Source organism: Fukomys damarensis, unplaced genomic scaffold, assembly GCF_012274545.1.
Source record: "Fukomys damarensis isolate Sample0158 unplaced genomic scaffold, DMR_v1.0_HiC HiC_scaffold_16, whole genome shotgun sequence".
Taxonomy (NCBI): Eukaryota; Metazoa; Chordata; class Mammalia; order Rodentia; family Bathyergidae; genus Fukomys; species Fukomys damarensis.
The window spans coordinates 132,131,181-132,148,652 of record NW_022900928.1 but is presented as its reverse complement, the minus strand read 5'-3'; the positions used below and the strand labels follow the sequence as shown (position 1 = coordinate 132,148,652).

The window sequence follows — 17,472 nt, the reverse complement described above, 5'->3', positions numbered from 1 at the left end:
CTCTTTGGGACAGCAGGGCCCAAGGCAACTAGGCTAACAGCATGGTGGGACCCACGAGTGTCACAATGAAGGTCCCCAGAGGCTCCGGGAGAGGCTCCACCACCGCTGTGTTGTACCAGCCTCCAGCCACTTCTTGGGGGCAGAGTTTCTATGAACTTTCTGACATTCTGGATGTCACAGACACATTTTAGATCCATTTGTTTCTCATGTGTCTCAAAAATTACTGGGTTTTAAAAGAGCCAAATGTTCCCCATTCCTCCCCACACTCTGGAAGGATAGGTCACCATTCAAAGGCTCACTGTGGTAACACGTTTCACACAGACGCATGCAAGTGTGAGAGCTTTTCAGAGTGTGGCAAAGCCAGCAGGGAGTAACAGAACATGGAAATCTTCTGGAGGAGGAGCAAGCCTGCCCAGGATACAAACATGCACTCCTCCTGCAGACTCTCCCTGAGGTTAGGAGAACAGGACCAACATCCCATGCAAGGCCCCTTCCGTGGCTGTAAATGAGCCCTCTAGAAATATCCAACCACCTCGCTGAACCCTCATGAAAGCCACTCATGTGAACATGTGCTCTGTGTCCTTCAAGGTGAACTAGCAGGTGCCACCCTGCTCGTCTTAGTACAAGAGGGGGTGTCCTGCTTCTCAAATCCTGGGGACCAAAGTCCCTCTTCCATGGCTGCCACACCCTGAAGCAGAGGGCATGTGTTTCAGGCTGTGGCTGGACGTGCAGTGCAGCTAGGAACTGCTCTCTCCCAGCCCAGAATCACAGACAGGGAGGGGGAAGCCCATCTGAGACTTGGTAACTTTGGAACGACTGTCTGTGGCCTCTCTGCAGACCCTGACAACAGTCTCTATGCAGAAGAGGGGAACTCAGACAAGGAGCCAGACGTGGGTGTGAAGTGCAGTGTCAGGGCTTTAGGACCCTAAATAGCCAACAGCACAAAAGAGAAACCTGAGACCCACTCAGGTAGCGGAGATGGACGGCAGGTGGCTGGGGTCACCTGAAGTTGCCCTAGAGAGAAAGAAAGAGATGGCGCTGTGGGTTGTGCACAGGACCCACACTTCCACTGCCAACCCGAGCCGGGACCTTGCCCAGGCCGCAGTTGTGCAAAGCCAAAGACTTCTCAGTACCAGGCAACAGCTTCCTGGCATATGTGGGGTCTTCTAAGAATAATGGGGCGGGGTCCCCTCAAGACAGCAGTCAAGTGTGCTGGTCTGTCACTGCGTCATCCTGACCTCCTTTCCTGTTCAAGGACTCAATCTACCCGAAATGGCACCACATGTGCTCAGATCCAGACTTACGGGAAGTGAGTAGTGGTGTGGTGGCCCAGAGCAGAACGTGGGGGACCCCCATCTCTCCTCTCGCAGGGTTCCCCACACACTGGCCTGTCAAGAGCCGGGCTGCAGTGCGGTGTAGAACACTTGCGTAACACATGACAAGACCCTGTGCATCACCCTCAGCCCTCAAAACAAAAATAAATTTAGAAATAAAACAAGGATAAGACTAGACAGGACCATCATGGAAGTCACACAGTACCTAAAAATCCCATGTGAATACTAAGTCTCATGTTGCTCCACTAACACATAAGTCCTGAACGGAAAAGCTCTGCAGAGCAAGTCCACAGGCTTCTCTCAGGTCCAGGCTCACCAGACTCAGGGATGGAGAGGTCATTTAAACACCTCAACAGCAGGGTAGGCCAGGCCTTTCTCCAGACATCATTACCCACCTCGCTTGCATGCATCTGGTTGTGACCAGATGCCTCACGGGTCCCTTCACTAGCTCATAATGGCTGCTCTTCCTGTGAGGAAGAGGCATAATGGCTGTCAGGACTCAGGAATTTCCATAATGACCTTCCTCTTGTCATGGCCATCCTGGAGGCCAGGCCCTTTAGAATGGCCTCAGGTTGGTGTGGAAGTCACATGGTGGGGAGGTGACATGAGTGGGCTGTCTGGGCTGTTTCAGTCCAGACCTTTAACACTGCTCTTTGTTGCTCAGGGTATAACAGACAGAGAAGTCTGGGCTGGAGGAAAACTGTGGGTGGTGGGGACAACACTGAGGTACAGGAAGAGTGACTCTAGAATCAATAAAATGACTTACAGTCTGTGATATTTCTCCCATCTGCATTTCAAGTTCTCTACTATGACTGGTGTAGCAAAAGCTTCTAGTTCTCTTAATCTTAGATCATGAGAGCATCTATTCACAATTGTTAGATAAAAATTCATTATCCTGAAGCCAGGTATGGCAGTGCATGCCTGTAATCCCAGGACTCAGAGGCTGAGGCAGGAGGGTCACCGTAAGTTCAAGGCCAGAAATGAGACAAAAATTCACCATCTCGTGATGGATCCTCTTCTATCTGCCCAGCAGAATGTTCTTCATGATGTCAATTCCAGAAGCTTGGCAGCCCTGCTGTCATCTCTTCCCATTTGGGGAAATCATAGGGGTGGAGGGGACAACTGTTAAAACACTCGAAGTCCTCAACTGGAGGGGTCATTTTTAGATGAGAACCTCACGTAAAACTTACAAAAGCTCTCGAAGGCAGTGAAAGGTCACCTTGGAGTTGGGAATGCAGCTCAGAGTGGTAGGGTGCTTGCCCAACAGGAGTGAGGCCTAGGACCCATCCCCAGCAGGCACACATGTGTGCGTACAAACACACACACACACACACACACACACACACACGGTAAGAAGAGGAAACTCATCTTCAAATAGCTGGCAGGCAGCTGCTCTGGCACCGGCTGCCTTATAGTCCCGAGAGAATCCCATGGCCCACTTTACTGTCCTCCCTCTGAAGAGAGAGCCGGCTGCCCACTGAGTTCTAATGGATGGAATGAACACAGGCAGGGACATACTGTGTCCCCATCCAGGCCTGGCCCACAAAGCCCTCCAAGGCATGAAGCTCCTGCTGCCCTCAGGGTTGCCCTGCACTCACTGTGACCTGGGACCACTCAGCCCGAGCACAGAAGAGGCCCCTGCAGCACAGGGACCTCTCTCTGGCACCTAGAGCGAAGGGGCACTGGAGACCTGAGATGTGTTACCACCACACACCTGCATCCCAACGAGCGCCGCACCTCTGGTGAATTCTGTCACCTGAGCCCTTCCCACTGGCAAAGCCTGCACTCCTAGGCCACTCTGGGTCAGTCGTGTCTGCCCAGCTTTTTATTTTATCCAGAGCTGGTTATTTTTCAACTGGAGTTCTTGGCTTGCTCTGTGGCGGGACACAGGTCTAAGATCAGGGCCCTCCCATCACAGGAGGTGCCTGTCACAGTGTGCTCTGTGAGTCCCCTCTGACAGGAGCAAAGGTGCTGAGGGGTTTCTGTACAGAAGACCTTGGTGTCCTGCAGAGGTGACAGCCCAGTACAACTGGATTTTGGGGTGTGCCGGGCCTCATGCCAAGTCCAGAGCCCCCCACCCCAGAGCTGGTCTCCTCTGGGCCCGAGGGTCTGACTCAGTGCTTCCTCACAGTAATTCGACATGGACAGAGGAACAACTCCCTCTGAGCGGAGCCACGCTGATGCCGGGGATTAAGATCCTGCCTGCAGACTGTTTATTCCAGAGCCGGGAATGATGACAAGCTACTCCTGGGTAAACACGGGTGCTCCTCTGTGGGTTCAGGCTATAGACTCCTTGGAAACCAGTGTGTAAGCACCGGCATAGCCAAGGCATAAACACCAGCCGTGGACGCTCAGAAGAAGTCCCCACGGACAGACACACGTCCATGACTACACCGCAAGACAGGGAGGTGGGCAGGAGGCTGCGCTGGCCATGTGCACTCTTCCTCCCATTATCTAAGCAGGAAGAAATGTAACTGTTCTTCCAGACACTTCTCCGTCCTCTCCCCTTGCCTCCGTGGACTGTGTCCAATACTTCCCCACCAGCTCCAGCGGAAGCAGCTCTGATCATCCCGTGACATCTGCAAGTCTAACCTCAAGACCGCCCCTACTCTGCACAGTGAAAGCTGTAACACAGTGGCACCTTCGTGGCCAGGAGAACCATCCTGCCACTCACTCCCAGCCTCCTCTACCAGAGCCACAAGAAAAGGGTGGCCTGCATCGTGGGCTCTGTCATCTACTTCCTTTGATTAGATAATCAGCTTTCTCTCTGAGGCAGATAGGAGGACAGAGAAGGACCACGTGTGTGTGCAGCTCAGATTCAAGGGTCCCTATTATGAGGCAGCACAGTGGGAAAGATAAGCGGTTCCACACACAGTGTTTGCAAGCTGTTTCATCAGCGAGCTGCGCAATCTCTGGCCTTCCTGTGAAAGGAACGTGACCAGGGCTATATTCAGACGGACATCGAGATGATCTTATCTCTAGCCTCCCCCACAGAAGGGTATGGCCGAGCCCCGTGGGGATGTTTGGGTCTTGCTTGGCAGCACTGAAGGGTTAGATCTAACACCACATGAGAGTGTTTTCAGTCTCTTCCATTTCCACAAAGCTATTGAGGTAACTAACTGAGCCTGCAGAAACACAGGAAAAGACAGGCTGCAGCTGTGGTTCAGCGGTGGGCTGCATGCCTAGCACATGCAAGGCCTTGTGTTCACTCCCCAGCACCAATGAACAAGGAAAGTGTGGGAAACTCTGTGGGGCCCCTTAAACCTCCAGGGCCCCTCATATCCATGGTCATCTGTCCTCCTTGGACAGCATTTTCCTCCTCTGCAGTGGAAGAAGCTGCTTTCTTACATCTGTTCTCATGTCTGACTCTCCACATCCCCCGGCACTGCTGCAAAGCTGAGACCAAACTTGAATTCCTCTCCCACAAGCAGTGCCTCACCAGGTCCCCAAGGCCAAGCCTCTGCCCTGCCCAGAGCATATGACAGGGCCACAAGAAACGCAGTCACGAAGTCCAGAGGCCTGGGCTGCACCTGGTATTTGCAAAACAAGCTTATCTTCTTCCCAGACTGCAACATGGCTACATCTCCAAGAGCTTCCAGGGCTCTTCTCCCTTCTGAAAGCAAGGATAGGCCTATGTGTCTCTCAGAGTCTGCATCTCCTACTGCTGTGGTCACTTCTGGAAATGGAGGGAACTGGGAGAGCAGCAGTCTCCCAGGCTGGCCACCATCCAGGACGGGTCTGCCTCTGGACAGCTGGCCCTGCGGATGCCTCGCGGCAGCTGTCACAACAAATGGAGGTGGGGAGGACCAGCCCAGGACCCACTCCGTCCGCCGGAGTCTCAGCAAAGCCAAGACCCAAACACTCATCCAGATGCCTTGCTGCTGTGGCCAGGCTGTCCTGGATCTGCAGGAACGGTCCATGAAGACAAGCATGGACCTCTGAGGCCAGGCTTGCTGCAGTCTCGGACCACTCTTCCGCTCCCTGCTAAAGCTCATGGTCTGAAAGGTGGGCGCAGAAGGTGCAGAGCCGCCAGTGTCGCTGTACACCCTCCCCATCCTCGACGGTGCACGCACAACAAGTCACACTCAAAGGCTGAAGCCCTAGTGCCAGGCAGGCTGTGTGTAGCGGGTGAGACCAACACCATGGAGGGGCGCGCTCTGGACGGCCCTCCTCGGGGAGGTGCTGTAGACACCAGAACACACATCACCTTGTACTCAGGAATCTACTCTGGGGCTCCGTGCTGAGTAAAACAGCAAGCTGCAAAAAGACACCAGGAAAAAAACAAATACCCCACAGCAAACAACTGAGATGCCCTACAAAGTGCATGAAGACAAAGGAACAATTTGAGGGAACTAATAAAACAATCACTGCACAGGCTCAGCAGCAACGTGGGAAATGCTAATGACAATTTTTAACAAGCTTGGTATTAAGGCTGGCCACACACAGAGGAAAAACAAGGTTAGCAAGCACTAAAAATAAGGAACACAGATAACCCATCTGATTGGTCCATCCAGATCGGAGGAGCCACTCTTTAATGGTGATTTCCCATGGTGTCATGACATATACGAGTGTCACTGTTTGTGAAACCAGCATTTTTTTTTTCAACTGAGGAGACATTGTCCCCGAATGAGACAGGAGAAGCAGGTTTCAGATCCGCCTGTGGGCAGAAGAAAAGCTCCACAGGCACAAGGGAGGCCAAGAAGCAAACAACATTGCTTGAGGCTCCAACTTTTTGACATTTTACAAAAGTGCTGCTTGGATTATGCCCTGGAATGCAAGGAAGGCATTCTACCCAAAAGGGGGTGGGGTGGGTGCGGACCGTTTTCTGCTAGCCTCAAAGTTTCCCTGAGACACAACTGTGACAGGCTGAAAACTGCCTGCACTGGGGTACATGTCTCTGCAGATTCTACTCGCCGGGCTCTTGTAAGACGAGTACAGAACACCCTCCATAAGGCCTGCATGCAGTGCGGAGGTGGGTCTCCCTTTGGAGGTGTGCCATTCTTTTGCGGGTTGGAGGAAAGGACAGGTGTTGGGGGCAATTTATGCAAAGACCATCTGATCTTGACCTGAATTATACTCCTGAGGGAAAAAGGAGCTACTGCAGGTAAAGGCATAAGGCTCCGGACATCGTCATCAGGAGGGAAAACAATGGAGACGGACAGAAGTGCTGGGTAGACCACCTCAGCCCAGCTGAACAGACAGGACTGCTGGACTCCTCTCTCCAATTATCCCAACCCACCAAACTTGCAACAGACTTCTCCTTCAAGGGGAAAGAAGAAAGCTCTGCCTCCCAGACTCACTCTGCCAGGCAGGTTTCCCAAAGTGAAGTTCAAAGGGTTTGCCTACCACTATGCTTTAGAATTTGCCCCCAAGCCATTCTTAAAAGATGACAGGAGAATAAAAGAGTAAGACAGGCTGCAGGTAACAGGCAGCAGACAAATGGGTTACAGGGGAGGAGGCCAGCCCGTCCCATTCATGGTTTTTCCTGCAGTTGTTCCCAATTAGACAGCTTAATTACAGACTTCAGCTGTTTATGGACTAGAGCAGCCAGTAAACAACCAGGAAATGCAACTCCATCCAGGTCTCTAATTAAGCTGGGGCTGCTGGTGGGGGAAAATGGTATTTGGCGAGTTTAGCATTTCCTTCTTCCTGAGTTCTGAGATGAGGGCTTGTGCTTCAGGAGGAAATGCACAATTATTCCTTTTCTGGAACAAAACTCTTCTGCCCTGCACTGGGCCGGCCTCTGGGGAACCTTGAACTTTGAGGGAAGGGAACAGCACCTTCCCTCCTGGCCTGGTGCCATCATGGCCATTAGCAGTCATTTTCCTTCCCTAACCATCAAGCAGAGTAGCTAGGATCTAGGGACAGAGCCAGTTGGAATCAACAGAGGGTAGGAACTGCACAGCACACTGCCAGTCTCTGTCCGAGGATGTGGGGGAAATAGCGTGTGAGTGTCCCAGGCAGCCGAGAGGGGCAAGAACGAGGTTAAACATGATGAAGCTGCCCTACCAGGGGAAACCAAAAAGCCAGTGGAGACTTGGCCTGCAGGAAAAACAAGCTGTTTCTGAGCAACCATGGGTCTTTGAACCCCGTAACAGACACATCACAATCCTAAACATTCTGATTTCCCAAAAGGGAAAAGATCTGTTCCTGATGACATCAATTCTTGCATTCCACAAGACCTTGAAACTAATCCAAAAAGGTCTTTCTAGAACAGCTTAACCTGCCCTAAGGGGCTTACTCAAGCTCTGAGAAGTAGAAAGGAGCAGCCCAGCTGGTGGCTGGATCTTACTGATTCACTTCTGACCAACTGAAACAGCAAGCTGAGCTCTGCCACCCTGCAAGAGCAAGAGAGACTATGCCACTTGTCAAGCAGGCCACGCCTCTCACACACCGGAAACACAGCAAACAGCCTGACCAATGAAGGTGGAGAGTGCCTGTGATACTGGGAACAAGCCCCACCCACCATGAGGTCACCTGCTTTGTTTCCACATCTGCTCCAGAGCCTCTGCAGCCTCCAGGCCAGCCGTTGCCCAGCAACGGAGAAATAAGCTCTCTTCCTAACCTCTTCCTCTGCCCACTCTGAAAACACTGGGATTCCCCAGGTCCTATGGGTGGCCCTCACGCCACACAATCACCCTGGGTGAGCTCACCTACTCCCACGGCCACTTCCCAACTTCCCATGACCTTCACAGGGCACCCCACACATGCATTCAGCACCCTACAGAACTCACAACAAACGCCCAGCCACACTAAACCCTCTTCGGTCCTTCCCCCAACTCCGGCACCATTATCCATCCAGTTCCTAGCCTCTAAGAAAGCCAGTCAGCTACCCAGCCCTACCAGGGCTCCCTGGCCTCCACCCCAGATGCCATTACCTCAGACCAAACCTGGATCCATTTGTCTGAGGACGTGCTTGGTCATCACAGTGAAAGGGGGTGTTCTTGGCATCAACGGGGTAAGGCCAAGGATGCTGCTCTACCATGCACAGGAGAGCCCTCAAAAAGGACCATCTGGACCAGAACATCAGTCCCACTGAAGGAGGAGATCCCTGCAGGGTCTAGGGTGAACAACGGCACCTCAGTTTTCTCCTCTTCCAGTCTCTGCCTTCCCAACCTGTTTTCTATCAGAGGCCAGATAATCAACTGACTTCCAGACACCATGGTAACCCTCCCCAGATTCTGGAGCACAAAGCCAATGGCTTAGAACATCCCCACTCACTAGCAGACACCATTAATACTACGTTCTTTTTTTTTTCTCTCTCTTTTTTTCTGTACATTTACATAGTTAAGGGAGGAGGTGTTGGTTTGTTATTTCTTGGTTTTTGTTTTTTCAAAACAGATCATATTCAATCTACTATTTGATAACTTGTTTTAATTTTTTTCTTCATCATTTAGGTATTTATTTTTAACAGCTCTACTGCCAACTTTTTCTTGGAATACACTCCAACTTTTATCCCTGTTGCCATCCACATTCATGAAATGCCTTGTATGAGCAGTGTGCCAGACCAGAACTAGGGGACGGCACCTCCAGGGTGCCCATTCCCAAGTCTTCTGCCATCTCCAACTTTTGTGCAGGATTTCAACTTCCTAACCATGGTCACGACCATTCCCACAAACACAGCACTTTTCCCTCTGCATTCCCTCCTTCTCTGAGGAAACAAAAACTCAAGCAGGCAGTGTGCCCAACGTCACAGGATAGAGGACACCACCTGGCCCCTGCACATGTCCAGATAAAGTCTGGAGAACTTAGCCCAAGAAAGAGACTCACTGCCCTTGCTAAAGAAAAGACACAAAAAAATAGCATTGAGGGGAAATGAAAATCTAAGGCCAACCTCATTCTTTAGAATCTCTGCTCCCAAATCACTTCTTGGCCTTTTGGCTAAAATCGAGTGTAGAATCTTTGCTCCCTGTCTTTCTTGGAAGATGTCCATTCTAGCCAGCTCCACCTGCTGGCCAACCTCCAAGGGCAATGTTCTTCAGCCTCCCCCATCCACGTACATGTAGTACACATGTAGGGAACTGGGACTCCCTGCCGCACAGCTTTGGAGAAAGGGTGGGGAAAGGCCTCTGGGAAAGGCCATGCATGACTCTGATTGTTTTTCTAGAAAAGTCATTGATCCAGTGTATTATTCTTCCTTCAGTCTTTGAGACTCAACTCTCAATCATCAAATCACATTTCTTGACCTCAGACATCATAACTGCTTGAAGGATGGCTAGAAAGAAGCACAGATCATTTGATGTACCTAAAGACTAACACATTTTTGAAGCAACTTGTTTTCCACGAGGCCCGTTACCAAGCAAGACGCAGGTCAATCCTACGAAGCAGAGGGAGAGAGAAAGCAACCCCATTTACAGGGAGCGGGGTGGCTGGCAGAGCTTACTCATGGACTTGCATGGCCTTTTTCCTCCTGTCCTCTTGAGCAGGCATTGTACTCCCATCTGCACACAGAGAACCGAGAACCGGGAGGTTTAGGGACTAACCCTCCACCACACAGCAAGGGGAGAGCAAGGTCAGTACCCTAACTCAGGACACCTGTCTCCAAGTCCAGCACTGGACTCACTAATGCCCAGTGACCCCTGGACCACAAGCTCTTCCTTAGCTGAGTTTATTGCTAGAGGGAGATTATTTGTGCTTGGGGAGAACTAGTCCCAGAGTTGTGCCAGGGAAAAGTATCCACACAGATCTGACAACATACAGTTGCTTGGCATCTGAGATGGGGGACGTGGTTCAGGGTGAGAACGTGCAATGAGGGGACCCTGTGCCCCGGGTGCTCACTCCTGACAAAGTGGGTGGACACCAGCCAGCCAGAATGTGGTTTTAAAAGTATGTTTCCTTTGTGGTGTATACACTCCATTCTCTCTGAAATTAAACTTGTCAACATTTTGAAAATACTATTTTATTTTTATTATAATAAAAACCAGCATTTTCAGTTTCAACCTGGACAGCTTCTGCAATGTGGAAAATCCATGAGAAAAAAGATGCAAAAACATAATACACAAGCCTTACTCTCAAACAGAACACCAAGGAAGAGCCTGTTGATGTCTCCAGTCCCCCAAGAGGCTTGGCCTGTTTCTGACCATTCACAGCATCTTAGGCACAGCTGGTCCACAATTCAAGGTAGCACTGATCAGGGATGGACTTAATTCAAAGCCAGAGAGACTCAGTTCTGACACAAAAAGTAGTTTTCTGATTGAGTTTTGAGGTTCCAGCTCCCAGGAGAAATTGCAAAAGAGCTGCATGGGGTGGGTGGGAGACAGTGTCATGTCAGAAATGCCCAGCGAACCTTCCAGAGCCTTGGCTCTCCTGAGTTAAACAGTCCCACACAAAGGTGTATAATTATTACAGTGATGTTGCTGGTGTTTGCATTTAAGACTCCAAAGGTTGTACAGGGGAAATACAAACACAGAGAGAGAACTTGTTTAAATACAGAGATCTCCAAGGCAGAGCTTTCATCTATCATTGCACCAACACAAACTCAAGCTTGTATTCCAGAATACAAACCATACATAATTAACAGGACTCAAAGAAGAAATGCAGGAGGCAGGCAGGAACCATTGGGGTGAAATCAAATGAGAAACCCCACAGCTTGTCATAAAACCACAGGCGAAGATGTCCACCCCAGCCCCAAGGACCCAGTCTCTCGAGGCCGCAGCACAGAGGAACTCAAAAGCCCATGGGGCTTGTCCAGTAAGGGGCTAAGAGTGCACACACCAGTTTTTCCAAAAGCTGAGACCCTTCCTGCAAAGGCAAGGCAGTCACCTTTCTCCAGCATTTAGCTCCTACCCCTTCCTAGGAAACTGTGACGCAAATCTAGTCAGGAAAATCAAAGCAGCAGAGCATGTTTCAAAAACCAGGTACCACAAAAGGAAAACGGAGCAGATGAGCATTCAAGGTCAGCTCAAGTCTCTGGATGAAATCACCCAGTACCGTTTTGCATGAGGAAGGGGGCCTCTGGGGGTCAGGTCCCCCAGAGAGAAGCCAGGAGGAATGAGAAAAATGGAAGCAACCTAAGATTCCCCTACTGCAGCCAGAGACTGCCTACCTACAATGCCCACTACAAATGGCCACTGGATGACCAGGTTCTTCCTTCAGATTTACCAGCTCACAAACCCACAGGGTTTCTGCAGAGTCCATCAAGGTGGCTGAACCAGGACTTCACAGAGCAGCAGCCGGGCCCTGGTGCTCCAAGAGCTCTGCTGAACAACTGCATGCCCCAGAGTACAGCCAGTGGCCCTCAGATTCAGAACTTAGTGTATGAGGGTGGCTGGCTAGGCAGTTGCCTGGAGATACTGCTCAGGTACTGACAGCTGAATTCAGACAGCCAACTTGGTCATTCCCCCCTGAATCAGTTAACTGTCAGGTCAGCTCAGACTGCAGGTCCAGACCGTAAAGACAATACATCTTCTTCTCACCTTGTGCACTGATCAGGACCGCACGCCTGAGGCAACGGCGGCTCCCACAGACACAAAGGCTGTCCCTCACATGTGAATGAAATCTCGGAGCAGGAGGTCCCTGGAGGCTGGTACTCTGTTAGACCAGATCCCTCCCAACTCCAATATGGCGCGCCTTGTCCGGAGTGGAGACGAGCCAGCCATCACACACGTGTGCAGGTAACAGATGGAGGGAGCAGGCAGAATGGGGAAAGGGATCCATCACTTGGTCCACAAGGCCTTCCAGAAGCTGCCAAGAAAACACCTGCCACAGGTCTCACAGGACTGGCCACATGTGCCAGCAGGAGGGTGGTATGGAGGTCTCTATCCTGGGCAGCCCAGCTGGAGGCCACAGTGACAACAACTTGAACTTCATCAGCACTGCCCACCTGCCACAGGCACTGCTGAAGATTTTCCCCAATTGCTTCATTGAATCTTCATCACTATCTAGGATATGAGGTAGGAATTACCATACCCCTTCTCCAGCCAAGGACAGCAAGGCACAGTGAGGCTGAGTGATGGTCTAGGCTCACACAGAAGGCTGGATGCAGGGAGCTTGTAGTGAGCCCGGGGACTGCTGAGCCTCCTGGGAGACATGGAAAGGGGAAGGATGCACAGGTGAGCACCTTCATAAAGAGGGGCCTCGACGGACTGACCTGTGGGGGCGACCAGGCATGGCAAGCATAACTGGGACTGCTCAGTGGGTCCTGGGGCACCAGCCAGCTGGCTGGCCTTCCTCCTAGCCCTCCATGGCTGCCACCTCACATAGCCCCGCCAGGCTTGGCCGGCCAATGCACTGCTACTTCCTGCACCATGTCTGACATGTGAATTTCTGTTTCATGCTCCAAAAGCAGCCCTTCCCAGTCCTCAGAGGACACTCGGAGTTGCCCCTGGGATCTGGCAGCATAATTATCATCAAGTTTGCTATTTATTTATACACTGGAAGGAAAACACTTGAGCATTTCCAGCATGTTCATTTGCAGGAGTAATGAACCCTGCTAAGGTCGGCCTCCCAGTCCCACGATTTTCCCTGCGTTTGCTGCCGCCGCCAGGGCATCTGGACATCTCGGGCACATTTGCATATGAAGGAGCATGACTGTGGACCTGTCAAAATATTTTCTGACAGGCTAAAGACGCGTTTGACGACACGGTTCACAGTTACCAGAGGACGTGTTCACAATATGTTTCCGCAATCTGCCCATCCTGCAGAGGCGGCCTTGTTTTGATGAGGCTGAGGCTGGCTGTCACTCGGCATTCATACATTATGCAGACCTGCCATGGCAGGGCCAGCACGCAGGCTGCCGTGAAATAACGAGGAGGAGGCCGCAGAGCTGAGCGTTGCCATGGTGGCACTGGGGTGGCAATCACATTGCGCACAAGAGGGGCCCACCCGTGCCTGAGAACGCTACAACAGAGAATAAGCATGAACACTGGGCGTGACAGATCACCACATGCACCCAAGCCGGTCCTCTAACCCTTTATCAGATCCACTTTCCGAATGAAAGCTCTGCTGTGTCTTCATTGCAACGCGGAAAGACGCTTATGCCGCAAGCTGCAGGCCCTATCTCAAACATCTCTAAAAACAACAGACAGAAAAATGTGGGGGACGAATTCCAGTTAAATAACAGTGATGTGTGACGAGCCTCCAGGTTTCCCAAAAGTAACTTTTCTTCCAATATGTGTTTGATTTCGCACAAAATCTTTCCACATTTCTAAGGTTTGAAGTTTCACATTCATGTGTGACCACCCTGCTGGAAAAAATTAAAATGCACTGAGATACACAAAGTGATGACCTCATTCATACCTGCTCAGGAAAATGATACCTTTAATAAGGCCAATGCCTGCAGCAGAGGGCACCCCACACTGTCCTCCCCAAGGTCTCCTCTCATCAGAAGATTATCAACAGCCACGTCTTACTCTTAAAAATCCACGGCGGACACTCAGTCCCCAGGCTGGACAGTCATCGGTTACTGACCTGCTCGTCTCTGTTCTATTCTCCTCCTGGTCCGGGAGATCCTGGTTATGGCCACAGAATCCCAGCCGCACACTGCCCTCCTAATCTCCCAGGTCTGGCCATGCTGCACCCACCTGAGAGGCCACAGCCTCCCATTTCTCCACAGCACCTGAGTTGCCACTGCTGCCGTCTCCGCCTGCCGTACAAGAGGCCGCTGAGCTGCTAACAGGTCTGCTAGCTCCTCTGCAGCACCTCCATCTCAGGCTTCCTTCCGGATAGTCCGCTCCCCAATCCCACACGAAGAGCTCCTCCCTGTGTCCACAGTTCTGGCCGGGGCTGTGTCTGGGCTCCCAGGCTCAGCACCGCTAGACACTTCCGGTACTCCTCCCTGGGGACCCCAGGTGCAGCACAGGGCAGTGGCGAGGGGCAGCGTCCCCTGAGAATGAGTGAGCACCTTTAGAAGGACTGTGCGGGCAGCACCAGTGCCCACAGAGCTCCTCACACAAGGGGACAGGCCGAGCCTGCACTCCATCCACTCACACCTCACCTGCCTGGACCAGCCGATGCACTGGGCTCACGGCGGCCACCCCCTCTTACCCGGACACGGACACTTCCCGCCCGGCTTGAGTGACATGCCTAGCAGGCGGGATGCAGACCAGGACCCTCTTTCCCTCACTGGCCCAGGGCGACAACATACTCCGCTAGGCTCCTCCCTGCCACCTCACATATCCCTTCCTTTCCCAAGCTGTGCTCCTGGTGGTCCTCTTCCTCTCTGAAGTTGAGAAGACTGCAGGACATATTTCTCCAGTTCTGACCTTGTCCCCATCTCCCTTTGGCTATAATTCAAAAATAACGTTCAAATCACTGGGAAAAATTAGCAAGAAAAACTATTTTCCTGCTCAGCAATAAACAAGAGCCTTCTTATTGAGTCATTTCAACAGGGATATGGAAGAGGGAGACAGGAGTCTCTGGGGGACGAAGCTGCAGCTGGGGACAGAGCATCTCACTTGACAGCCCCGGGAACTGGAGACACCCAGGCCCCAGAATCAATGAGTGCGGCCCCTTCCCTCACATCACGAAAGTCTTGTCCCTGGGCCAGCAGCGAGTGGCAGGCAGATCCAGGGCATGAATGAGCCCTGCAGGAGCCACGCCCAGCCCCAGCTGAACCTAAAACCCAGAGGAGATCTTGGCCTCCCCCCTGGACAGACCAGCCTTCTATTTAAGGGTTCCAGGGTTAGTTCACATATCGACAAGAGGAACAGTAATCCACGCCATTTACTACTTTCCAATTGAGGATACTCTGGTTCGAAAACATTTTATGTGAACAATGAAAATAAACTTGACAGCCTTATCCACTGGTCTAGCCAAGGCTACTGGATTACAAATATGAAAGCCCACCATGGGGGCCCCTGGAAGAGCACTTGATGTGCTACGGCCAGGTCCCTGCTTCTGCAGATGAAGCTTTCCTGACACACCCATGCCCATGGGCTTCTGGACTACATAGCTGAGGCGGGGCCAGAGTCTGCACCTCCCCAGAGCTGAAAGTCTCCCTCCGGCCCCTTCTCTTCAGATATACATTTTCTCATTGGAAAAGAGGATTTTTAATGTCACTCACCTGACTTCTTCTGACTTATTTTTTGGCTTTGTTTTTACACCACTGGGGACTGAAGCCGTCCTAGAGTGCTCCACTGCTGAGCTCTCCCCAGCCCAGAGTTACATCTTTTCTAATCACTTCATTTATAGGTAATGTGTGTTCACTGAAGAAATCTCCCAGGTAGATGTATGTGTGTATACACAGTTATATAAAGTTTATACGTGTATGCACACACACCATATGAAACCAGGCACCGCCCCACAGGCCTTAGATGGTCTCCCCCTTAGGCCACCGAACATCACAACACAAAACATGCAGCCACATTTGGAAATACTCATCCAGTGTACAACAGGGGGACAAATTGGGATATCGATATTTTTCCAATATTTTCTTCTTATAAAATGTACCAACAACACCTTCATTCTTCTGAAAACCAACCTGCTGATATTCTACTGGCCTTTCTCAGGATGAATACCTTTCTCGGCGTGGAATTTCTAGACTGAATGAGTGAACATTTTTAAGGCTTCGGGTACATGGTGCCTTCCGCTGGGCTAGGTAATGTACATGATTACTGGGGACATGAAACAACTTCCTAAATTGTTTTAATCTGTCCAAATCATGAGGCCACGATCACAATACAGAGTACACAGTGGGACTAAAGACAACTGCACTGTCCTTCAGATTACAGTTAGTTTCCAGCAGAGCCTGTCACAGCCAAGTCTTATAAAGACTCCTAAACACACACCTGCCCTCACTCATGTTCTCCTAATTCCCCTGGAAGTTTATAAAAAGCCAAAAGTTGGAGGCAGGTGCAGTGGCAGATACCTATCATTTCAGCACTTTAGGAGGCTGAGGCAGTAGGATGGCAAGTTTGAGCCCCACCTGGGCACCTTAGTAAGAACCTGTCTCAAAGAAAAGAGCAAAAAGAGCTGAGGATGCCACTCAATGCAAAGGCCCTGGGTGCAGTCTCAATAACCACAACCACAATAGTGCTGAACCGTGGGGACCTATACTGCAGAACCAGTGAGTCAGTGAGGCTGCTAAGAGTAAGCTGCAAGGCACACTTTGCCTTTCAGACCTCCAGAACCCACCGGTGCTCCAACAGGTGCACCCTTCTCCCAAGCACACAGTGTAAACCTCAGCCTCACAAAAACAGCACGGGACTCCCTGCGCTGGCAGGTCCCCGCCCTTTCTCCAGGTGGAAGCACCGCTCCTGTGCAAGCCCTGCTGCTTATAAAGGCCTTGTCCTGGAGGCTGGAGATCTGGTGACCCCCTGGTGTCCCAGCGCAGTCCAGTCTCTACAGAGTTTGCTGCTACCTTCTGAGATGTCAAGGTCACGGAGGAAAAGAGCGACATGCTAAGTCTCAGGCAACCATTCTGAAGATTCCAAGAGCCCTTTCACATGTCACACCTGCTAGACCTGAGGGGCTGCTGCTGGGTCCCTCTGGCAGGACTTGATCTCCTCTGCCATCTGCGCACACACGGATACACAGCATTACAAGTGTGCCTCGCTCACACATGCACGTCGGAGCACACATGCACAGAGCAGAAAACACATCTTAAAATATTTAAATAATGAAATATTTAGGGACATGGATGGACTTATGAAAGGGAATAGTGACACTCAACAACTAGGCTACACACATACGGAGAGGTCCGACTGGAGACTTTATTGAGGGAGCAGGAGCAGAGAGGGAGAAAGGGAAGAAGAGAGAGAGCAGAGATAAAAAAAAAAGAAAGGGAGAACAAAGAAAGGAAGGTCCTTTTATCATTTTTGGGGTGGGCTATTGCTTATTTATGAGGAGTGGGCTACCTTTAACCTATCACAGGCCAGGTTGCCCTTTATGGGTTTGATCCTGGAGAAAAAGGTTTAACCTCTCCAGACCTCTGTGGCCTTGGAGGGGAAGGGAAACTAAAGATAAGAGCATGAGGTCTTTAAGAGCCAAGAAGCACCAGGAAAATGCAGGCTGTGATGGCAGCATCAGATCCCTAACAAATTATCTTAGAGTAGGAGAACAATTTAAGAATCAGAGCAGCAAGTAGCAAAAGTTTATTTGTTTGTTTGTTTAATTCACACTACAGAAGAGTATCTTCAGTGCCACACCAGCCTGCAGCTTCTCGCCTCTCCTCCAGAGATAATGCCACTTATTGTCGAAG

General features: G+C 51.0%; 1 protein-coding gene across 7 annotated transcripts in view; it reads right to left on the bottom strand.

Annotated features, from left to right (window-relative positions):
- The window catches only part of Agap1 (ArfGAP with GTPase domain, ankyrin repeat and PH domain 1), a 468,989-nt gene that overhangs the window by 352,134 nt on the left and 99,383 nt on the right, over positions 1–17,472 (bottom strand). Inside the window, exon 1 of one of the 7 annotated variants that reach the window (XM_033764718.1) lies at positions 13,743–13,980. The exons of the other annotated variants lie outside the window; for them this stretch is intronic. The gene's annotated coding sequence lies outside the window, so the exon portion shown is untranslated. Of the gene's footprint in view, positions 1–13,742; positions 13,981–17,472 lie in introns of those variants that run through there. 7 annotated transcript variants of the gene reach the window in all.